This window comes from Camelus dromedarius, chromosome 3 (assembly GCF_036321535.1).
Source record: "Camelus dromedarius isolate mCamDro1 chromosome 3, mCamDro1.pat, whole genome shotgun sequence".
NCBI lineage: Eukaryota > Metazoa > Chordata > Mammalia > Artiodactyla > Camelidae > Camelus > Camelus dromedarius.
The window spans coordinates 42074554-42097041 of record NC_087438.1 but is presented as its reverse complement, the minus strand read 5'-3'; the positions used below and the strand labels follow the sequence as shown (position 1 = coordinate 42097041).

The 22488-nt window shown below is 33.5% G+C and overlaps 2 long non-coding RNA genes across 2 annotated transcripts in view; one reads left to right on the top strand and one right to left on the bottom strand.

Moving 5' to 3' along the window:
- Positions 1 to 22387, top strand: part of LOC135319696 (uncharacterized) — a 300679-nt gene extending 278292 nt beyond the window's left edge. Inside the window, exon 4 of the long non-coding RNA XR_010378525.1 lies at positions 22321 to 22387. This is a non-coding gene — a long non-coding RNA (uncharacterized LOC135319696). The remainder of the gene's footprint in view (positions 1 to 22320) is intronic.
- The window catches only part of LOC116150814 (uncharacterized), a 201407-nt gene that overhangs the window by 18949 nt on the left and 159970 nt on the right, over positions 1 to 22488 (bottom strand). The window lies entirely within an intron of this gene.

The following is a 22488-nucleotide window of genomic DNA, read 5'->3' as shown; positions in this document are numbered from 1 at the left end:
TTGTAAAATGGCCTCTTTGGCAATTACCTTATTAATAATCAGTCCAAGCAAGAATTATCAATGTATGCTCAAAGCAATGGGTAAAAATTAAGGAAAAAAAATTTTTTAAATGGTACAATCAGAGGACTTCTATGAAGAGGGCATTTTACTATCTTAGACCCCTTAATTTTTGGATCTGGAGAAAAAACATTAGAAATCATCAAATCATGTGTTTGCCAGTGTGGGATGAATACATTGGGTGGTACAGAGTAAGATAGAAACATTTGTAGGCACTAAACACTGAGCAGTCTATGATACACTCCAAAACATTTGAAATAAAACAAGATTTACCATAAAATACATGGAAAGAAGCCCACATATGTTTTCCCATGGTGACTGTATGAAAGCTTTTTTCTAAAATAGCATGTCTTAAGTTTTTATGCCTTTGAAATTTCTTTGTATGTTGTCTTGCTCAGCACTACATACAAGGGATGCTTGTGGACAGAGTGAGATGAATTTAGGTGGCATGTACACAGAGCATACATTTTCATTAAATCACATCATAGGAAAATTTTCCTTTCAATTGCTCATCTATACGTTTGATTTCTTAAAATGAAACTTCTCATCTGTCCTCATAAAACTTTACCATCTTTCTAACCATCTTTTTACCATCTTTTTCTAAAAAGAGAATTCGGGCTTAAACTTCCCAGCTTTTAGCAGTCAGTAATACCAGTGGAAAATGTAATGACACTATTTTGTTTTTGTTACTATTTTTGTCAGTTATTATGCAGTTTTCTTTTAAACTACATTTAAGTGAAATACTGAATCTGCTTTTAAAAATTAGTCTGCTTTACAAATGGTATGAAAATGACAGTATTGAAATCAGGGAAAGACTTTCTTCCCTTATTTCATATATAAAATAAAGAATTTATTTTATATAGATCAAAGGTTAACAAACTTTCTTCCATAAAGCACCAGGTAGTAAATATTTTAAGTTTGGGTTACTGTACAAACTCAGATGTAACTATTCAACCCTACCCCTGGAGTGGGAAAGCCGACATAGACAATGTGTAAGTGAGTAAGTGTGGTTGTTGTTCAGATAACACAAAAACAGGCTGGCTTAGGCCCTGTAATTTGCTGATTTCTGTTATAAATGAAAACAAAAAGTATCAGAGAAGATATTTTATAAGTTTTACCAAGTGGTTAGTGACAGACCTCAGACTCATATTCCCAAAAAGCATTTTATTTTATGATATAGTACACCAGAAAACATCTCCTAGGATTTCCTCAGTATAAGAAGCTTTACCAAAGGAGTGACTCATTCCCTTTTCTTTTCTTTTCTTCTTATTTTATTTGGGGGTGGGGGTGGGGTGGAGAACTGTTTGGCTTGCAAGTTATTTTTATTCATATGATATTATGTATATATTACTATATGAATTACTGGCTCTAGATCTGCCAGAAATTATCATGCATTAATAGTAAATATAGACATGAAATAATAAACATAGAAATGCAGATAGTAAATATAGGCATGAAAACTGAATTTAAATCATATATTTAACAAAGACTGTAAAGACAGATGATTTGCAAAGATTAATATAATAAAATGTAAGCTACACATTATAGGCTTCTTAAAATCCTTGTGTCTCTGAAAATGCCATACCAGAGATCTGCATTTCTAATAACTTACCACTGGAATGGTAATTCAGCTTTCACGCACAAAAGATTAAGTCAGTCATTAATTGGGGTCATAAGTAAGGGATTAACACCATATCAAATTATGTTAATAATTTCCATTCAAATCCCACAAAGGCTTGACATAAAGTTTAAAACTGACAGTAGTGTTTTCTATCTGTTAGTTGCTGAAGTTGGTATTACAGGAAGCAAACAAGCTCAGTTATTCCTTTCCTCAACCAAAACTTCCCTGCATGTTTAGCAGTGGGCTAATGACAAAGCCTTTCTTTTCCACCTCTGAGGAGTATTTAATTATTGGATATCAGCTTTAAAATAAATGTATTATAAGCTGTTTTATTATCTCTCTTAAATAAAAGTCATGGTGGTTTCAATACAGGGTGAAATGAAATGTTCTGGGCCTTCTTTATTAAAAGTAAGGAATATATACTTAAGCTATTTAAGAAGGGAAAGTTAATATTTTTGATGCAAATTTAGGCTTTTGAGCTCTGCTTTAAGGTACCCCAGCCCTGTTCGGTGTACACTTTTATTGGTTTGATGAAAGGGTGTGAATCATTTTTTTAAATTCTGAATTAACTTTATATACTCTGTGGTTCGTCCATAAAAGGATATTGATCAAAAATGATTCATCCCCCATGGACTGAGGTTTTAGTCAGCTTGTTTGGAACAATCAGGTATACATTTAGATTTTCTTCATATTCAAGTTTAAGAAAACTCCTGAGATTTCTGTATATCTTTGAGAACATCGTGTAGACCACAGATAATGGATTCTGTTCCAAACACTTGATGACTTGTTTTCCAAATATTTATTTGTAAGTCTGAAATTTGTAACGTGTTCCCATAGAAACATGTGACGGAAAGTAAATCCGCAAGCCTAGTCTGAAAATTAATTATTTAACTTGCCCATAGTATGTTAATACTGTAAAAAACTAACCATTATATACAATGCATAGTGCTTTAAGAAGCTTTACCAAAGGAAACATTTGGTAAAATCATTGAAGTATGTTCCATTTTCCAGTTGTGCACTTTATGTCAGCCACACATAAAGCACAATCTTGGTCACGTACAGTAGAGCGCTCTGAGTAGTCTTACCACGTCTCTTTAGCAACAGCATGACCTGCACTCAGTCAGATGGAGGCAGAGTGTCAGACTCTGCAAGATGTACTTTATAGTCCAAGATATCCCAGTTTTATCCTGGCTCCTTGACTGGCTGATTACATTACTTTGACTATATTTCTTTATCTCTGAGCCTTTGTTTCCTAGTTTGTGAAGTGGAAATAATAATATCTAATTCACAGCATTGTTGGAAGGATCAAATGAGATAGCTGCTTAAAGCATGAAACAACTGCTCGTTACACAATAGCTTTTTTTTTTTATTTATTACAAATGGATAGAGAGATGATAGGGGAGTATGTTTTCCAATAGAGTAGATGCCTATATAATGTGTTGTCAAATCTGTACCCCTTGTGGTTATACAAAGGAGTGTTATTAAAAATTATAAAGGCAAATAGGCAAAAATAGGGGCTAACCTAAGAATATGAACACATGTGATCACCATGCTTACTAATGATGCTCTGTTCAACAAGAGGTGACTGCAATGATATGGAAGAGTAGCTTAAATTTCACCAGAATCAAGGCATACAGAGGATATAGGAAGGAAGCAAGTTCAAAGACAAACTTTCACAAAGAATCAGGTATGAAGCTCCCTGGTAATAGTGAAATAGTACTTTGTTGGGAGAAGTGGTGTAAGTATTACAAGTATGTGCTCTGTGTATGGAAAAGACATTTTTACAGCTGTTCATGAGTACAATATATTGTCCTACCAAAATTCAGATTTTATACGTATGAGCATTTCAAATACGAGCATCAAAAATGCTCCAGAAATGTTCCAAGTAGACTTTTAGTAATTTTGCTTATCAATCTTTCCAAATACATATTTATAGAATAAAGACATTTCATGATTTTTTGTTTGCAAATTTCTTCTTCTCTTCTCTTCCTTGTTCACCTCAACTCCTGTTCCTTTTCTTTCTCCTCTTTCTTATGCAACTCTGTGTGTGTGTGTGTGTGTGTGTGTGTGTGTGTGTGTGTGTGTGTGTGTGTGTGTGTGTGTTCTAGCAAAGTTTGTATCTACTCTTTTTCCAAAAGTACATTATAACCACACAGTATGTTTAGTCAGGCTTCTGGGGTAGGGGGTGGGGTGGGGAAGGTCTACACTATTAAAGTCAAAGGAGATAAAATTTGCCCTGAGTTTTGTTTCCGAGCTCCCAATCTAAGGTAATAGTTGAATGAACAACATAAATACCAAAAATATCCCACCTAATATGTATATAGTTTTACAAATAGAGATTTCTACCTTTTGGATTCAAATTGCTTTTTTTTTCCAAACTGAATCATGACCCATTAGTGGGTCACAAAAGGAAGTTAGTGGACTGTCACCATTTTTTAAAATGAAATAGCTAATAGAATAAAAAATATCAGAATGTATCATGCAGAATAAGGATATGTGAAAGTTCTGTTTCAGCTACATACATAAGAAATACATTTATGCATGTACTAAATATCATTGTAAGTATATTTCTTCCTGTGGGTAAGAATAAGAAAAAACAACCTTCTAGTGCACTTGAGATGACAGATTGATTGGATTTCTCACTTTTTTTTCCACATGCATTTTTTTTATTAAATAGACTTGACAATATGCATGTGAAATCCTTTCAGTACTCTGAATAAATAGTAACAAGTGGATTCAAGGTTTTGGTAGTTGTATGCTAGATTAATACACGGGCTATTATGCAGACTGGAATATAGAAGTGATGTCTATTTACCTATTCTTTAAATAGAAGTTAGTTTTTAAAAATGTAATTTAGGACTCTGAATTATCCATATTAAGAAACTTCTTTGAAGGAATCCACTGGGTAATATTGAGTGGGTGGGAGGACTGGGATGCACTGAGATACCCTGGAGATGTTTGGGAAGGTAAGGAATCTTCCTAGAGCTTTTGAGGTGTCTGTTTGTCTTTAATTCTCCTTAGAGGCAAGAATGTGTCGTGTGAGTACGCATTCATTTATTCATGTATTCATCCAGCAAATATTTATTTAGATCTCACCATGTGTCAGTACCACCTTTGTTTCAGGATATGACCTGAAGACAAAAGAGGTTCTGACCTTCATAGAACATATTTTTGCTTTGGGCAAAGACAGATAACAGACATATCAATGAATAATTAAATATACTTAAACAGATAAGTTCTAGGAAATTTTTCAAGAATATTTCAATGGTACATGCAGAGTGGGGTAGGAACTGTTGAGATAGTTCTATCAGAGTGGGGTCTTTGCAGGAGCAACACTGACTTGAGCTCTAAGTAATGAGATGGGACCAGTCTTAGAAAGATCTGGGCAAGGAGTGTCAAGTGTAAGAGTCCTTAGCTGAGAAGTTAGAAAACAAAGTGCTATGTAGCTGAAGCCAATTGTGTGAAGAAGAGAGTGATAAAAGATGAGAATGAAAAAGAATTCAGGTTCAGGGTGTTGGCCAATGTAATGGGTTTGGATTTTATTCTTACATATTAGTAAGCTATTGAAGCATTACAAGGGAAATAACATGAGCACTTTTCCACTTTGAAAAGATGACTACTGTGTCTGCTATGTAGAAATTGGACTGTAGGGAAATAAAGGTGGAATCCAGAGGAACATTTACATGGTGCAACAATACTTTTTGTCATGGTGGTGGATGGATTATGGCATTCTAGGTAAATGGGAGATAACATTAAAAATCATTAACATAAAAACATGTATGGAACATTTATTCTATGCTTGCTAATATACTCAGTATTTTATATCCACTATCTCAGTCAAACCTTAAAGCAACTCTGTGAGCAAAATACTGAACTTAACTCCAATTTACAAGTAAGCAAACTAGTCTAAAAGAATTTAAGTAGTTGTCCAAGGTTCTTATGGTATACACAACAGAATGGTTGACAACAGTTCATCTTTATGCTTTCTCCTCAACAAGATACTAGCAAGAGAATTCAACAGCACATTACAAGGATCATATACCATGATAAAGTCAGATGCAGACAATGGTTCAACATACACTGATTGATAAACATGATACACAACATTAACAGAATGAAGGGTAAAAATCATGTGATTTTCTCAATAGATGCAGAAAAAGCATTTGACACAACTTAACATCCTTTCATGATACAAACTCTCAACAAATTGGGTGTAGAAGGAATGTACTTCAACACAATAAAGGCCATATATGATAAGCCCATAGCTAACATACTCAGTAGTGAAAAACTGAAAGCTTTTCTTCCGAGATTAGTGTTCCCCACTCTCTCCACTTCTATTCAACATAATTGTGGAAGTCCTAGCCAGAGCAACTAAGCAAGAACAAAAATAAAAGGTATCCAAATTGGAAAGGAAGAAGTAGAAGTGTCTGTTTGTAGATGGCATGACCTTATACATAGAAAATCCTAATGACTCCTCCAAAACCATTTAGAACTAATAAATGAATTCACTAGCATTTCAGGATACAAAGTCAATACACAAAACTCAGTTGTATTTTTGTATACTAACATCTGTACACTGAAAATGATAAGACACTGATGAAAGAAACTGAGGAAGGTGCAAATAAATGAAAAGATACTCCATTTTTATGGCTTGGAAGAATTAACATTGTTAAAATGTCCATAATTAACAAAAATATCTTTAATTAACACATGGTCTAATGCTGTTGACATCATATTACATGCCTATTTTTCTCCCCACCACCTATATAATCCTCATCTATTTGTTCAAGCCTCATATGCACAACAGGCTTCACCATAACCCATCCAATTTTGTTAACCCCATCTCAGTATTGTTATGGCTTTATGGGTTGTATCTACATTCCAAAACTCTTCTGTTTCATTGTTGGATACCCACATCGTAATATTTTTTGCTCATTTATTTATTTCTTAGAATTAAGACAAGCAGTTTTGGGTAGTTAGGGAAAGTAAATCAAACATTGTGACTGGTTTAAAGATGGAGTAGTTTATTAAAGATGGCTGAGTTGAGAAAATTTTTACTTTTGAACTTGGATCTTTTTAATGTCTCCTCTGTTCCCAAGCTGCTGAACTTAAAGCAGAGAAAGAAGGCATCTTTCAACATTCACCTCAAAGAGTCTTAATGCTCAAATCCATTAAACACAGTCTTAGATCTCAAATCTCTGACACTGCAGTATTGAGCACAGGTGTTCATGGCTCCTCATAATCGTTTTGAAGTTTCTGTGGAAGACCATCTGATTTGCTTGACTGGCATTTACACATACACATTTGTTAGATGAGAGAATGAGACAGATGTGGGCTTAAAAGTCTGAGCACATTTATGGTTGATGGGCTTAATTTCCCATTGTCCATAATACCACTCCTTTATGAAAAATGATGACGTAAAGAACACACTCCCTTAAGGGGTCTAGTCTGAAGGGGAAAATGATGTTTGTCCCTATGATGGATTCATAGTGCTACTGAAATGCTGCAAACATTATGAAAAATACTACTGCTTTAGCAGGCAAGTTGCTTTCCAATTTTGATTAATAACGCAGTTTCCATCTAGTCAGTGGTTCTCAAACTTTTATTGTCATCAGAATCTTATTTAAAACATCAGAAATAAAATTTTATGTTCAGGGATTCTGATTCTGAATCTAGGTGAAATATGAGAGTCAAATTTTAACCAGTCCCAAAAGTGATTTTGATAAAGGTAGTCTTGGGATTACAATCTGAGGAACATAATTTGTTACTAACTGGTTGTTTGACTGGAGTGATAAATATAGGACATTAAGAGCAAAATGATGGAGAACAAAGGGGAAGCTTTAAACTGGAAAGTCATGCACATGAAATAGCACAAAGAGAAATGGAGACATTTTATTTATAGACAAATAGAGACTAGAGACCAATCAGATTTTATCTCTTTTATATAATTTAATACACGACTTGCATTTTACAAGTGTTGTGGACTAAACCTACAGAATTGTAGAAGCAAAGTCTTTATATATGATTTGGTTTTAAAATCTTTTTTTTAATTGAAGTAAAGTTAGTGACTGTGTATCAGTCTCTGGTGTACAGCATACTGTCCCAGTGATACACATATATATATAATATATTCATTTTTGTATTCTTTTCAATGAAACATTATTATAAGATATTGAATATAGTTCCCTGTGCTACACAGAAGAAATTTGTTATCTATTTTTATATATAGCAGTTAATATTTGCAAATCTCAAACTCCCAAATATATCCCTTCCCACCCCCTTAAAATTGTTTCTGAAGGCAATAAAACTAAATACTCTGAAACCCTTATCTACCTAAGGTTTTCTTTCCATGGAGCAGGCATTTTAACCTTCTTTTTCCCTGCATGCCTTCAAGTAGTTTGTTTCTGTTTTTGCTTTTTCCCTTATGTTGATGACCGTAATAAACACAGATTGTCAGAATTAACTTCTATGAAGAATAAAAATGTATTTTAGTTGAGTGTAATGTGTCATTCTGATAGTGATAGGATATTAGTTTCAGAAGAGTTTCTTTCAGGGCATATAGGGAAAACCTAAGAATAGATTTAAAGACTCAATTTTTAAGTTTAACTGGAATAATAAAAACCTCATACAACGGCTGACTGCCTTTAACAGCAGTAAGTTCAGAGGTAAACAATTGGCAGGGTTGGAAAAATTGGTACATCTGCCTAGTTTGTATCAAGGAAAAGTCAAAAAGGAAAATATGGGTGGCAAGACCCAAGGTGAGGAACAAAGACCAAGACAAGAATCTAGAGAATGGAGTAGGGCTCTCCATAGCGTCTCGGTCAAATGGAGGAGTGGCGTGTACAAGAGAACCTTACAGTTAGGTTGGCTTTCCCATCTCTCCATGGGGTCAACCTGGGAAGCCACTGTCTAGTAATTCTGCCCTGTGTCAGAAAGATTGGTTACCGATCAATGATTTATTCTGTAGCATTTATTTGTTCATTCATTGGTTCATTTATTCACCTAGTCAAAGATATTGGTGTGTTTACTGTGTGCCTAGAATGGTTCCAGGCAATGGAATATAGCAATGACAGAAACAGAAGTTCTGTTTTCATCAAGTTTATATTCTGGTAGTGATCTAAATATATGGATCTATATTTATGGTTATAAATATTTTCATAACTGTATATACATTGATGAAAACAAAGTAGGTTAAGTGGATAGAGAGAGATGAAAATAGGGAACTCTAAGTTGGTTAAAGGAAGATGTCACAGATGGTCTTTCTGAGTGTAGATCAGAATAAAATGAGAGATCAGATAGATGTTGAGGGGAAAAATTTTCCCGAGACAGATGTCCAAACATGAGCCAATCAGCTACAGCCTCAGTCATAGTGTTAGATAGTTCAGACGTGGTTACTGATTGTTGATTTCTATATTGGGGGGAACTATTCCTAGAGGAGATAGATGTAGGGGAAATCCTTACTTGCTGCACATTCATCATAAGGGGTATCTATTTCAGAAACCTTTGGAGTGCTTCCCTAGGCAGAGATGAAATCTGCTTATAATTAAAACGTTTGCATTGGGAGGTGGTTGAGAGAACAATGGATGCCACAGTGAGAATGATACTGTAGGATCTCAGAAGTTACTTGTGGACTGGTGATTGGGAGTTTATACTCTTCACAAGCAATTCTCAACTTCAGGATGGAATTATGGGAAATATGTCACTTGTCTGGAAAAAAATACCAAAATCAAAAATATAATTTTAACCATTGATTTGATTTTTAATCCTTTTATTTATTTATTTTTAAATGAAAACATTAACACACAAGGTCAAGTGTTAAGTAACAAATGGATACTTGAAAGGAAAAATCTCGGGAAGCCCTGATTGGGGGAGGGTATAGCTCAAATGGAGCACGTGCTTAGCATGCATGATGTCCTGAGTTCAATCCCCAGTACCTCCTCTAAAAATAAATAAATAAATAAGTAAACCTAATTACTTCCCCAACCAAAAAGTTTTTAAAATAAAAAATTTTTTAACAAAAAATATCTTGGGAAGCCCTGGCCTGGTCAGGTGTTTTTGTTTTTATTTTAAGAAAAAGTAGAATATTTAGAAAATGATGAAAAAATACAAGTTTGACAGCATAACCATATTTGCTTTAAGTAAGAACTCTCTTAGTCATGGTGTCTTCAACCAGGGTTAAAAGACTCCACTTGGATTAGTGAGAGATGATATACCACATAAACTGTGTTTCATGAAGAAATTTTAGGGGAAAAAATATAGCAAGAAGTGAAGACTGAGGAAAAAAGAAGAGAAGGAAAGGAAGAGAAATGATAGAAGGAACTGAAGTTCTACCATCCCTCTGACATTAGAAGCCAAGAGTTCTAGGTGCCACTCCAATTGGTAAAGTCAGGAAATTTTAATTCATGAGAACTAGAGACAGTTACCAGTCTTTCCTGTCCAATCATCCATTCATCCATCGATCTTTCCATCCATCCATTCATTTAATTTTACCAATGAATCATATTTCATGTACACCACCTCAGAGTCCCAGCTCATCCAGCCCAGATTCATTCACTTCCTTCAGCAAATGTATACTGAGCCTCAGCCCCAGATGCAAAATGCGCTGTTTAGGTATTCAGACTCTCTCCATTTCCCTAGGGAAGGATGTTCTGCCTTGCTTCCTTAGACTGGGAACGCTGACCTCTGTTACCGAACAGTGTAATTCAGTGTCTTGTATTTGGAGTTCTTAAGTCTGATTTGTTTCTAAATACATGCCACTATTTAGCGTGTCTTATTTATATTTAGGTGCTAATTAAGATGTATTAAGGTCCACACAAGCCAGTAACTGCTCAGTAAATCAGAGAGTATTTTATAACCCAAACTTCTCATCCCGCTTTTTGATACAATAGGGCTCTCTGTAATATAGCATTCTTAACGAACCACTTCATTATTGAGGCTACATGGGAAAATGGAAACAGTGTGAAATTTAAATAAAAACAGTTAAACAGAACTAGCTTCCTGTTGTGCCTCTGCTACTTATTAACTGGTTACAGTGGATAAGAAGCATCTAAATCTCAGTTTCTTCTACAGTAATGACAATATCATCAACTTTGCAGGACTAAGACAAAGGTGGAGGATAATAAATGTGAAGACTTTGAACATGGTATTCATTCAATAAATAGAAAAATTATTTTACTACTTGGAGCAGACTTAACATTATGTGACAGCCTTAATTTTTATCTTTTTGTTATATCTACATCCACAGACATAAGATAAGGAAGTTGCTGTTAGAACTTTTAAAATTCAATAATTAGGAAGCACAAACATTTTATGCCATGACCTTATTAAAATTATAGAGAAAAATACTTATAGCCCACTTATTTTAAAAGTTAACTCTTATTTTATGACACTCTTATTAATCATATGTCATCAAATTATAATGATTAAATTGGACTGGATACCACACTAGAAGCTGGATTTCAAAAAATAGTATTTTCTAATGAAAACAGTTTCCACAAGATCATAATAATTCCTTTATATTAAGACTTCCTACTGTGAATTAAATGGAACCCTGGGGTATTAAAATAGTTGTGGGCTTTCCCACACACTAAATTAATCCAGGTCCCTCAGAAGCTTGTCAAGCTTCTTACTAATGTTGAGGTGAATGAAATAACGTTGACTTTTGATGTAAAAATATTTTAATGTAATTAACTTTAATGGTATATTTTCCTCAGTATAATACCAATTATTACTGCTGATAGCTGGGTTAGGAAAAATGATTGATTTAATTTTGAGGGTTATAGACTAGGACATGCTCTCACAGTTTGTAGAGAGCTAACTTGTACATCTTTACTAATACTGTAGTATTGAGGGTGAGTGTAGCTCAGTGGTAAAGCACATGTTTAGCATGTGTGAGGTCATGGGTTCAATCCCTAGTACCTCAATTAAAAAAATAAATTAAGAGGAATATAGTATTAAATATTTTCTAAGTATCTAAAAAGGCTTTGCTAAATCCAATTGCAGCAGGAACCTAAACTGGACATTTGAATAAATGAATTAAATTGCTACAATTTTGATGAGAGTCCTTGAGCTATAAGACATTGGCAACTTGGTCCCATATTTTTATTTTGTGTATGAGGAACATCTGCCTAGCAAAGCTAGCAACTTGCTGAAAACACAGCCAGTTAATGAGAAATGTCTTTCTCCAAAGTATCAGTGAATTTGAGCATTGATAGTTTAAAGTAGAACAAAACAAAACAATTGATAATGATAGACATGTTGCATGTATTATCTTAAATTCTTACCACAGTTCTAAAAAACATGATATTACTTCCATACAATAGGTTAAAGAAAAATTTTCAGGACATAAGAACACACATGTAGTAAGTGGCCCAATGGGGTTTCAGCCCAAGTGTGCCTGTCTCCGGGCTCTGTGTTCTTTCTACTTATTATACTCTTGTTTAAGTGAAAGCCTGAGCAAATCTGAAGAGATGTGAAACTAGTATAGGTTTGATATATTTGCCATTTACCTTCAGCTGTGTGTTTTATTTCCAGAAGAAACAGTAATTATACAGGGTAGGTAGTTATTTAATTATTTAATCTGTTCTTTAGACCTGGAAAGATCTTCAAATTATGATTTAACTCTTTGTTTGACTGATAAGAAAACTGAGGTAGATTGATGATAGAAGTTAATTAAAATTCCCCCAAATCCTACACTTAATACATGACAGAGCTAATACTATAATTCAGTCTTTTTTTAAACATTTTTATTGAGTTATAATCATTTTACAGTGTTGTGTCAAATTCCAGTGTAGAGCACAATTTTTCAGTTATACATGAACATACATATATTCATTGTCACATTTTTTTCCTCTGTGAGCTACCATAAGATCTTGTATGTATTTCCCTGTGCTATACAGTATAATCTTGTTTATCTGTTCTACATTTTGAAATCCCAGTCTATCCCTTCCCACACTCCACCCCCTTGGCAACCACAAGTTTGTATTTTGTGTCTATGAGTCTGTTTCTGTTTTGTATTTTTTTTTTTTGATTCCACATATGAGCGATCTCATATGGTATTTTTCTTTCTCTTTCTGGCTGACTTCACTTAGAATGACATTCTCCAGGAACATCCATGTTGCTGCAAATGGCATTATGTTGTCAGTTTTTATGGCTGAGTAGTATTCCATTGTATAAATATAGTACTTCTTCTTTATCCAGTCATCTGTTGATGGACATTTAGGCTGTTTCCATGTCTTGGCTATTGTAAATAGTGCTGCTATGAACATTGGAGTGCAGGTGTCACTTTGAAGTAGGGTTCCTTCTGGATATATGGCCAGGAGCGGGATTCCTGGGTCATATGGTAAGTCAATTCCTAGTCTTTTGAGGAATCTCCATACTGTTTTCCACAGTGTCTGCACCAAACTGTATTCCCACTAGCAGTGTAGGAGGGTTCCCTTTTCTCCACACCCTCTCCAGAATTTGTCATTTGTGGACTTTTGAATAATGGGCATTCTGACTGGTGAATCAGTGAAGCTAGAACACTCCCTTACAGCATACACAAAAATAAACTCAAAATGGATCAAAGACTTAAACATGAGACAAGATATAATAAACCTCCTAGAAGAAAATATAGGCAAAACAGTATCTGACATACATCTCAAAAATGTTGTCCTAGGACAGTCTACTCAAGCAATAGAAATAAAAGCAAGAATAAACAAATGGGACCTAATGAAACTTACAAGCTTCTGCACAGCAAAGGAAACCATAAGTAAAATAAAAAGACAACCTATGAAATGGGAGAAAATTTTTGCAAATGAAACCGACAAAGGCTTGAACTCCAGAATATATAAGCAGCTCATATGACTTAGTAAGAAAAAAATAACAAACAGCCCAATCCAAAAATGGGCAAAAGACCTAAACAAGCAATTCTCCAAGGAAGAAATACAAATGATCAATAGGCACATGAAAAAATGTTCAATATCACTAATTATCAGAGAAATGCAAATCAAAACTATAATGAGGTATCACCTCACACCAGTCAGAATGGCCATTATTCAAAAATCCACAAATGTAATTCAGTCTTATGGCTCTAAATTCAGTATTTTTCCTGGATGCTAGATTATTCGAAAATAAAATTTTAAAAAACCATCTTTATTTTAATGAAACTAATTTTGTCACTTTGGTTCTTCATCATGAAGCACCATTATTTGCATGTTCAGTAAGTTGTTATTGTGTATAAATTAGCCTCCTGATAAAGGATTTATCTCGTCATATCCAACTTTTTCTTTTGTTTGAAGTTGTAATTTTAATTACAGAATATGTAAAACAACAGATAATATATGATCATTTATTTCAAACTTGATGTGAATTTAAACTTCATAAGGGTTGTTTTCAGGTGTCAGCTCTAATTATAGGACACTATACTTTCAATTTTTTTTTTAAATATGTCCTAAATATCACCTTTCTACACATGATAGCCAGATCATCAGTTGCCTACATTGTCCAATAATACATAGTCTGTGACTAGGTTAGGATTTTTTTCACTAATCATTTAGAACCAAGTCTACTTTTGAATACCCCTTTTAAATTTTATCCCTGTATAAACATTAGCATTAACTTTAAAATTTTTGATCTTATAATGGAAAAAAAAAACTATCTCCTTTCAAACCACAAGTACTTGCTGAGCAATTCTTATACATTTGCTGGAAGGAAGGTATACGTAGACCAAATTCACCTGCTAAAAATACTGTGTATTTTCAGAATCTTAGGAAGCGCTGTGACATAATTCCCTATATTGACCTTTTGAATCAATAAATCTTGACCTCCAACTAAAATTAGTATTGACTAATTATAAACTATGTGAAATGAATCTCTATTGAATACTTAGTCTTTGTTTTTCTCACCAGGGAATGAAGTTATTAAATACTTCTTAACCAAAACCAGAAATCTTTATAAATTCACATATAACCCATTAAGAAAAAGCATTGTCTTTTGTAATGTATAAAGGCATAAAGGTCAGAGACACATTGTGAAATAAGCCATTTTTTAAAAACAAAATGCATTGATTTAATCTTTTCCTACACCTGTTTAGATAATATGAAAACCCAATAGGTGATTTATTCAGGCTGAAATTAATTACATATGATGATGTCATACCACATGATTGCACAGAGACCTCGATAAATGCTAATGTAGTAGACATTAAATAGTAATGTTCTTCCATTAGAAATTCTGATTTTATGCAGTTTACTTATCTGTAAATATATTACATGTGGTAGTTTTCAAAAATGATGGTGTGATAATTGATAGATTTAAAGTGACATTGCAGTTATGAGTTGTTCCATTTTTATAGGTAATGATTAATATAATATAGATATTTCTAGCACCTCTATTTTCTGGGTTCCAATTGCAGTCATAGAAGGAACTAAAAACAGAAGTTTAATCAAAAGTTTAATCCTATAAATTTATCTGCCAATCAATAGTTATTGTAATGATTAAATATTGAATGTTTCAGTGTTTCATGGCATGAATCCTAATTATGTTATTCTAATTTATATAAAGTATCATATCCAATATATAATCAAAATACTGTTTTCCCTATTAGAAATATACTCTGATAGCACTTCGGTTCTAAGCAAGGTTCTAAAATTTTTTAATTTAATATACACCAAGCAGAACTTTTTCCTAATAAAACTTGATAGAAAACCTTACAGTATATAACTCCTCTTCTGCCTAGTGTTCAGTTTGCCTCTACTGGAAAGGATATAAGGATGCTAGACATACTCACTCACTCCCATAGCTCTGGTCTGAATTCACAGCATGGGCTAAAGAGCAGTAGCAGAGGATGGCACCCAGACCGCCAGATACTTAATACGAGACACCATTGCATATAGAAGTAAAAAATGTGGAATCCATTAAGGGCAGGATACTTGGACTATCAGTATCCAATTTGGGTGTCAGAGCAGAGTGGTATTGCAAATTCACCAGCCAAAGGGTGAAGGAAAGTTACAGACCTGGGAGCGTGGGAAAAGTAACTGTATCAAACATAGAAAAGCCAGCAGTTTTCATCAAATTAGACTTGCAGATTCACTGTCTGATTAGCAGAAAAAATATACACCAGTTATTTCTAAGGTTAATGCATACATTTTAAAAATTAGAATGTGAATTAAAACAACTTAAACTCTTTATAGCTTAAAGAAGGTTTTCAGATCTTATGTAGAGTGTCCTGCATTACTAATCATACACAGAAAGAAGTCATTGGTTTCTTAAAATTATAGTTAAAGCTGGATTATGAAGAATAAAAGGACAATACTATGTATTTTATAGTTTACTGTAATATATTTTTCTCCTAAAATATGTCTTAATGATGAGAAAAATAGTGCAAATATAAGTAGAATTTTTCAGAGAATTTCATCACCAGGTTCACATGGATTCACACAGTCAGAAAAAGTCAGTGGTCCTTTCATCAGGCTGTTTCAAGGTTTGTCTCAAGGTTATTAACTGCTCTGCACACTACCAAGGTAAAACTATTAGCACAGCCTACGTTCTCATTTTCCATTCTTTCTGTACAGTATCAAAAAGATTCGAGTATAAAATAAGTTTAGCCTTTTTATATCTGATTTATTTCGTTTCATGAGATCTCTGGTTTCTTCATGTCAGAGTTGTATATCAAGGAAATTTTCATTTTGGAAAAACAAAATCTTTAAAACACAAATAATTCTCATTTTGAACGAGTGTTTTGGAGTAACTAAATTCACTGTAAAATACCTTTTGCTCAATATGCTTTTATCTGACCAATAACTTTATGCCTTCCAGTAAGAGGTAATATTTTAATATTTTATTCTTAACTTTTTGTGCTTTAAAAATATGCAGGCCATGAGGTTAGCCTTCCAGTGCTTCTCCCGGGTAACTGTGTGCATATTCTTACTAAGAACAACAGTTAGGTGGCCTTGATCTATAGATGGAAATTTGGTTTGTTCTAGAACAGGAGCTGTTCAGCACCTTCACTGCCCCAAGAAAGTTTTCATTATATAAACATCATGAGAAATTTTGATGGTTATTTCATGGATAAAATAACAGTGGTCTTTTGTTTTAGTCCCTTGACCAGAGACCCTACAAAATAGTTACAATTGTGTCAACACTTACTGTATAATACAAGGATAAGGAGGTAGGTAAAAGTGTGTGCATGTGTGTCATGTGTAAACACACACACACTATTAATAGATGGTACTGAGTTTCTTTTAAGAATGGCTCTTTGCTTCAGGAAAGACCTAATAATCTCTTTGGGAGGAGAACATTTAGCTTGAAGAGACAGAATATCCAGAGACAAGAAAACAAACAGATAAGCAAACTTCTCTTTAGTTGAAATTTTTTAAATTTTTGGAGATAGACAAAAAATAGAAAAGACTGACCAAAACAGGTAGGAGGTAAGAGACTAGCAATATAGCATAGACCTTGAGCCTATAAATAATCCACAATAAAATTTGGCCAAAGAAAACTTGAAGGTCTGGATGGTCAAAGTAGTTCAGTATTACAAATTTTAGTCTTTAAACAAATTATTAGTATCCTTATGATGCAGCTACCTTTCATCTCCTCCAAATTTAATCAAAGGATGATGTGTCACTAATAACAAGTACTTTGAGCATATTACTATAAACCAGGTATTATACTAGGCATTTTAAATTACTGTCCTATTTAATTCATACAAAGCCTCACTAGTAAGAATTTTTTATCACTATTTTAGGCTGAGAGGTTAAGTAAAGTCTCCATGATGATACAGCAGAGAACAGAGGAACAGGAAGTAAAGCCAAGTATAGATTACCCCAAAGTCACCTCTCTCTATACACTTGTGCAGAGGAATCAGAACAATGGGAAGCAGGCTGTGATTCACAAACCCCAGAGGGCCAGGTATCAGAATCATAGATGAAGTTTTGAACTACTCAAGAATAATCATAAAATCTTCTTATTCCTTAAAAATAAATAAATAAATAAATAAAGATGACCTTAAAAAAATGAAGGTGGAAATGCGTAACATCTGAATTAAGACTATTTTAGTGTTCTAAGTGTAGAATAGTAAAAATCTAACTAACTGGAAATCGAAAGTCATTCAATTCTTCATTCTTTTCAAAATATATCGCATTTCACCCTGATTTCTAAAGCAATGATTTGGGTAATGCATTAAAAATTGGGAAAGGCCCTTGACTTTTTAATTTAGTAACTGTATAACATTGAGCCAAGTGTTTACCTCCCTCAACCCTATTTTTCTCTTCCACAAATTAAGTGTAAAAACAGCTACTTCTTGAATTTGTTACAAGCTTTCAATGGATACACACACACGTGCGTGCGCACACACACACATACCGGTCCCACCATGCCTGGTACTAAGGAGGAGATAAAGGGAAAAAATATTCTCTTTTTGGAACATAAGTTAACATTTCCAGGATGACCCCAGGGTGACTCTTATAAAAAAACATGGCTTAATGAAGTATGAGTCCTGTTTATCCTTTCACTTAATGACCCGAGACTGTAGTCTGCTTTTCTCTTTTCTCTTGGTTTTGTGGATAGTTTACAACTTGCCCTTAAGCTATCATCTGATCCCTGCTGCTGCAAGTGAATTGAAGGAGAATTTGGAAAGAGAATAAAACACCTTTCTGTTAAAATAAGTTTAAAAACCCCATGCCTAGGATAATAGATCCCCTGGGTATATGTACAGTTCCTCAGAGCAGATTCCCACAGAGACATCGAAAAAGGAAGCTAATACTGGTATGTTGCTATCATCTGATCTCCAGACCCCATTTAGTTTCTCCAGTTGTCATAAAAATTATTCTTAACAGCTTCATTTAGGTACAATTCACATGCTATAAATTGTACATACTTAAAGTGCACAATATATGTTTTAACATACATGCGTATTTATAAAACCATAACTACAATCAAAATAATAAACATTTATTTCACTTCTCCACAAAGTTTCCTCATGCTCCTTTGTAATCTAACTCCCTTTACTTCTCTCCTTTGTAACCTCCTAAACCATTCCTAGGCAACTACTGATGCACTTCAAGTCATTAAAGATTGGTCTGCAATTTTCAGAATTTTATATAAATAGAATCAAACATATATACTTTTTCTCTCTTTCTTCTTTCACTTAGAAAAAATTATTTTGAGATGCATCCATATTGTAGCATGTATTAATAATTCATTCATTTTAAGTGCAAAGTATGATACACAATTTGTTCATCCACTTGCCTGTTGATGACTATTTCATTCATTTCCAGCTTTTGGCTATTACAAATAAACCTGTTCTGAACATACACAGAATGTCTTTTTATGGACATATGCTTTCATTTCTCTAAATGGAATGACTGAATTAGAAGATAAGATGCATTTAAAATATTTTTAAATGCCAAACTGTTTTCAGAATGTTTGTACTATTTTATATTTCCACTAGCAGTCATTTCCTCCAAATTCTAATACTTGATATGGTGAGCTTTTTAAATTATATCCACTCAAATAATGTGTAGTTGTATCTCATTGTGGTTTAATTTGCATTCCAGGGTACTAATGATACTGAGAATGTTTTATTGTGCTTACTGTTTTGTCTTCTCTGGTGAAGTTTCTGTTCAAATCATTTTCAGTTGGGTTATGTATGTTCTTATTATTGAGGCTTGAGAATCCTTTACGTATTCTGAATCCAAGTCTTTTTATCAGACATACTATTTGCAAATATTTTCTCCCAGTGTGTATCTTTTTAACGTTTTCTCAACAGTGTATTTAGAAGAGTATAGGTTTTTTACTTTGATGGATTCCAGTTTATCAATTTGTTCTTTGATGGATCATGCTTTTGGTGATTTAAGAATTCTTTGCCTAACCAAAAACCTCAATTTTATCTCCCATATTCCCCTGTTTTATTCTATAATATTTGTAGTTTTAGATTTTAAATTTAAATCTATGATCTATTTTGAGTTAATGTTTGATTATGGTGTGAAATGGGAATCAATAATGATCTTTTAAAACTATGAATATATCCAATTTTCAGCCACATTCGTTGAAAAGTTTATCCTTTCTCCACTGAAGTACCTTTCTGATTTTGTAAAAATCAGTTTTCCATACTATTTCTGGGCCCTCTATTAAGTTCCTTGATCTATTATTTTTATCTCAGTACCAATACCACACTGTAGCTTTATAAAAGGTCTTAAAATCAGGCAATATTAAGCCTCTAAGTCTGTCTTTCCTCAGTTTTGGGGGGGATATTCTAAGTTGTTTGACCTATGAATTTTAAAAATTATTTTGCTGATTTCTGAAAAAAACTGAAATGGAAATTTAATTGGGCTTGTGTTGAATGTACAGATGATTTAAGTGAGAATGCACATCCTAATACCGATTCTTTCAGCTACGACCACTGTCTCTCTCTCATTTTTAGGTGTTTAAAATTTCTCTCAGCAAGCAGTACATTATAGTTTTACATGTTTATCAGATTTCTCTCTAATAAAATTTCATATCATTTGACGTGATAGTGAATGGCACTTTTATTTCAATGTATGTTATTTGCCACTAGTATATAGAAATGCAGTTGATTTTTCACATCGATCTTGTTAAAGATCATTTATTAGTTCCAATAGCTTTTTAAGTTTTTTCATCAGATTTTCTACACAAATAAATTATGTCATCTATGAATAAAGATAATTTTAGTTTTACTTCTTTTACAATATAGATTCCTATTCATTCTTTTTCTTGCCTTATTGCACCAGGTAGATCTTTTAGTCCAATATTGTTGAATATAATTTTTGAGAATAAACAACCTTGACTTGTTCTCAATCTTAGGGGAAAAGCATCCATTTTTACCACTAATTATGGTGTAGGCTGTGGGCTTTTTATAGATGCCCTTTTTCAGGTGGAGGAGGTTTCTTTCCGTTCCTAGTTTGTTGAGAGGTTTTATCAGGAGTGAATGTTAAATTGCATCAAATGCTTCTTTTCCACATATGTTGAGATAACATATGGGTTTTCTTTTTTTAATTTGCTAATATGGTGAATTACAATGAATAATGTTCAAATATTAAATTAACCTTGCATTCCTGGAATAAACAGTCAATTCTTGTAGCAGTAAAATAATAATGGTATTGTTAAAAGATAAAGTGAGATATATTTAAAACGTTGAGTTTATTTGAGCAAAAGTCAGTTGGAATTGGGTAGTGCCAAACCAGAAGCAGTTAGAAGTTCTCCCTCCACCAACCAAGAGCTGGGGAAAGACTTTCATACAGAAAAGGTGAAGCAAAGCAAGTCAATTATTGACTGGCTGTAGCTTAAAGCCTAGTTGGCTATTTGTGATTGGTTGTCCTTAGGTTTCAATTTTGTACCTTGAGGCATTTACAAACTTAGATTTTGGTTTGCTTACATAGGCCACCATAGCATTAGAGCCGCCTCAGTCTAATGGCCTCCTTGTGTAATTAACTTAGAATAATTGTTGGGTGAAAACAGATAAACATTAATATTCTCAATAGATATTGGAAATTGTATGAGTAAAAGTTCTACTAATTTATGTCCCACCAGTAATTTGGGGGAGGAAATTCCCCATACCTTTGCCACAACGTAACTGAGTTGTTTTACCTTTGCTAATCTTTGAAATTTGTGTTTCCATTATGAGTGAGGTGGATTTAACTTTTCCCATAAGTTTGAGTCATTGGCATTTCCTTTCCTGGGAACTTCCTGTTTGTCCACTTAAATATTGTTATTGGCCATTTTATCCTTGGCATGCTGAGGTTGCTAACATGTTAAGAAAAATGATTTCTTTGTTCAACTGTGATTGAGAAATAATGTTCTCAGATTGTTATTATTTTGTCATAGATTTTTCCATGTATTATGACTTAATTTTCTTCTATGAATTTTCAGTTTTATGTCATATTAAAAAAGCTACCACATTCTTCATTATAAAAATAAAATTCTCACAGATTTTATTCTAGTCACACAAGCACATTTAACTGGGAGGCTTGAAAGTGTAGTCTTTATTCCTGGTAACATGATCCTATCTAAAATTTGGTCATTCTTATAAGGGAAGAAAAGGATGGCCAGCTGAGACCAAAAGCATATAAACATAATATATGTATATATGTCACACATATATTCATAGGCGTATGTATCTATGTAGCTGTATCATAGATACAGCTATATCATAGATGTATATGTGTATATATATATATAGCATGCATACATAAGCACATGTATCTATGCATATATCCATATCCTAGATATGTATGTATTGATATGTGTGCTTTTCTATATATGTATATATATTTATAAATGTCTGTGTAGGAAAGGAAAGATAATTTTCACTCTATCTTTCTAGGTTCTGTGGCTGAGACTCCCCTGAAATAAAAGACAGACTAACAAAGGAAAAGCAAACAGAATTTAATAACATGTGTGCCTCGTGTATACTGGAAGAGACCCAGGAAAACTGAGTAAAACTCTCTGAAATGGCCCAGACCACCAATTTAAATATTATCTTAGCTAAGGACAAAAAAAAAAATTGTTAGGAGATAGGGAAGCCAGTTATGGGAGGTTATTAGGAAAAGTACAGTGAAATTATGCAAAGTTAAGTCTGGCATGTTCTCTATTATAGTTTTTCAGGGTTTTTTGTTTTTGTTTTTGTTCTTGTTTTTGTCATTTAGAGTCATTCTTCTCTTCTGGTAAAAAGAGGAAAATACCTTCAAAGTGAAGATTTCCCTTACAAAAAGGTAAATTCTACTCTATTCTCCTGTGTTTACTTTTTCTCAAAAATAGTCAACTCAAACTAGACTTTATGCCACAGGAGCATAGTCTGGGATGGCATAGTCTGC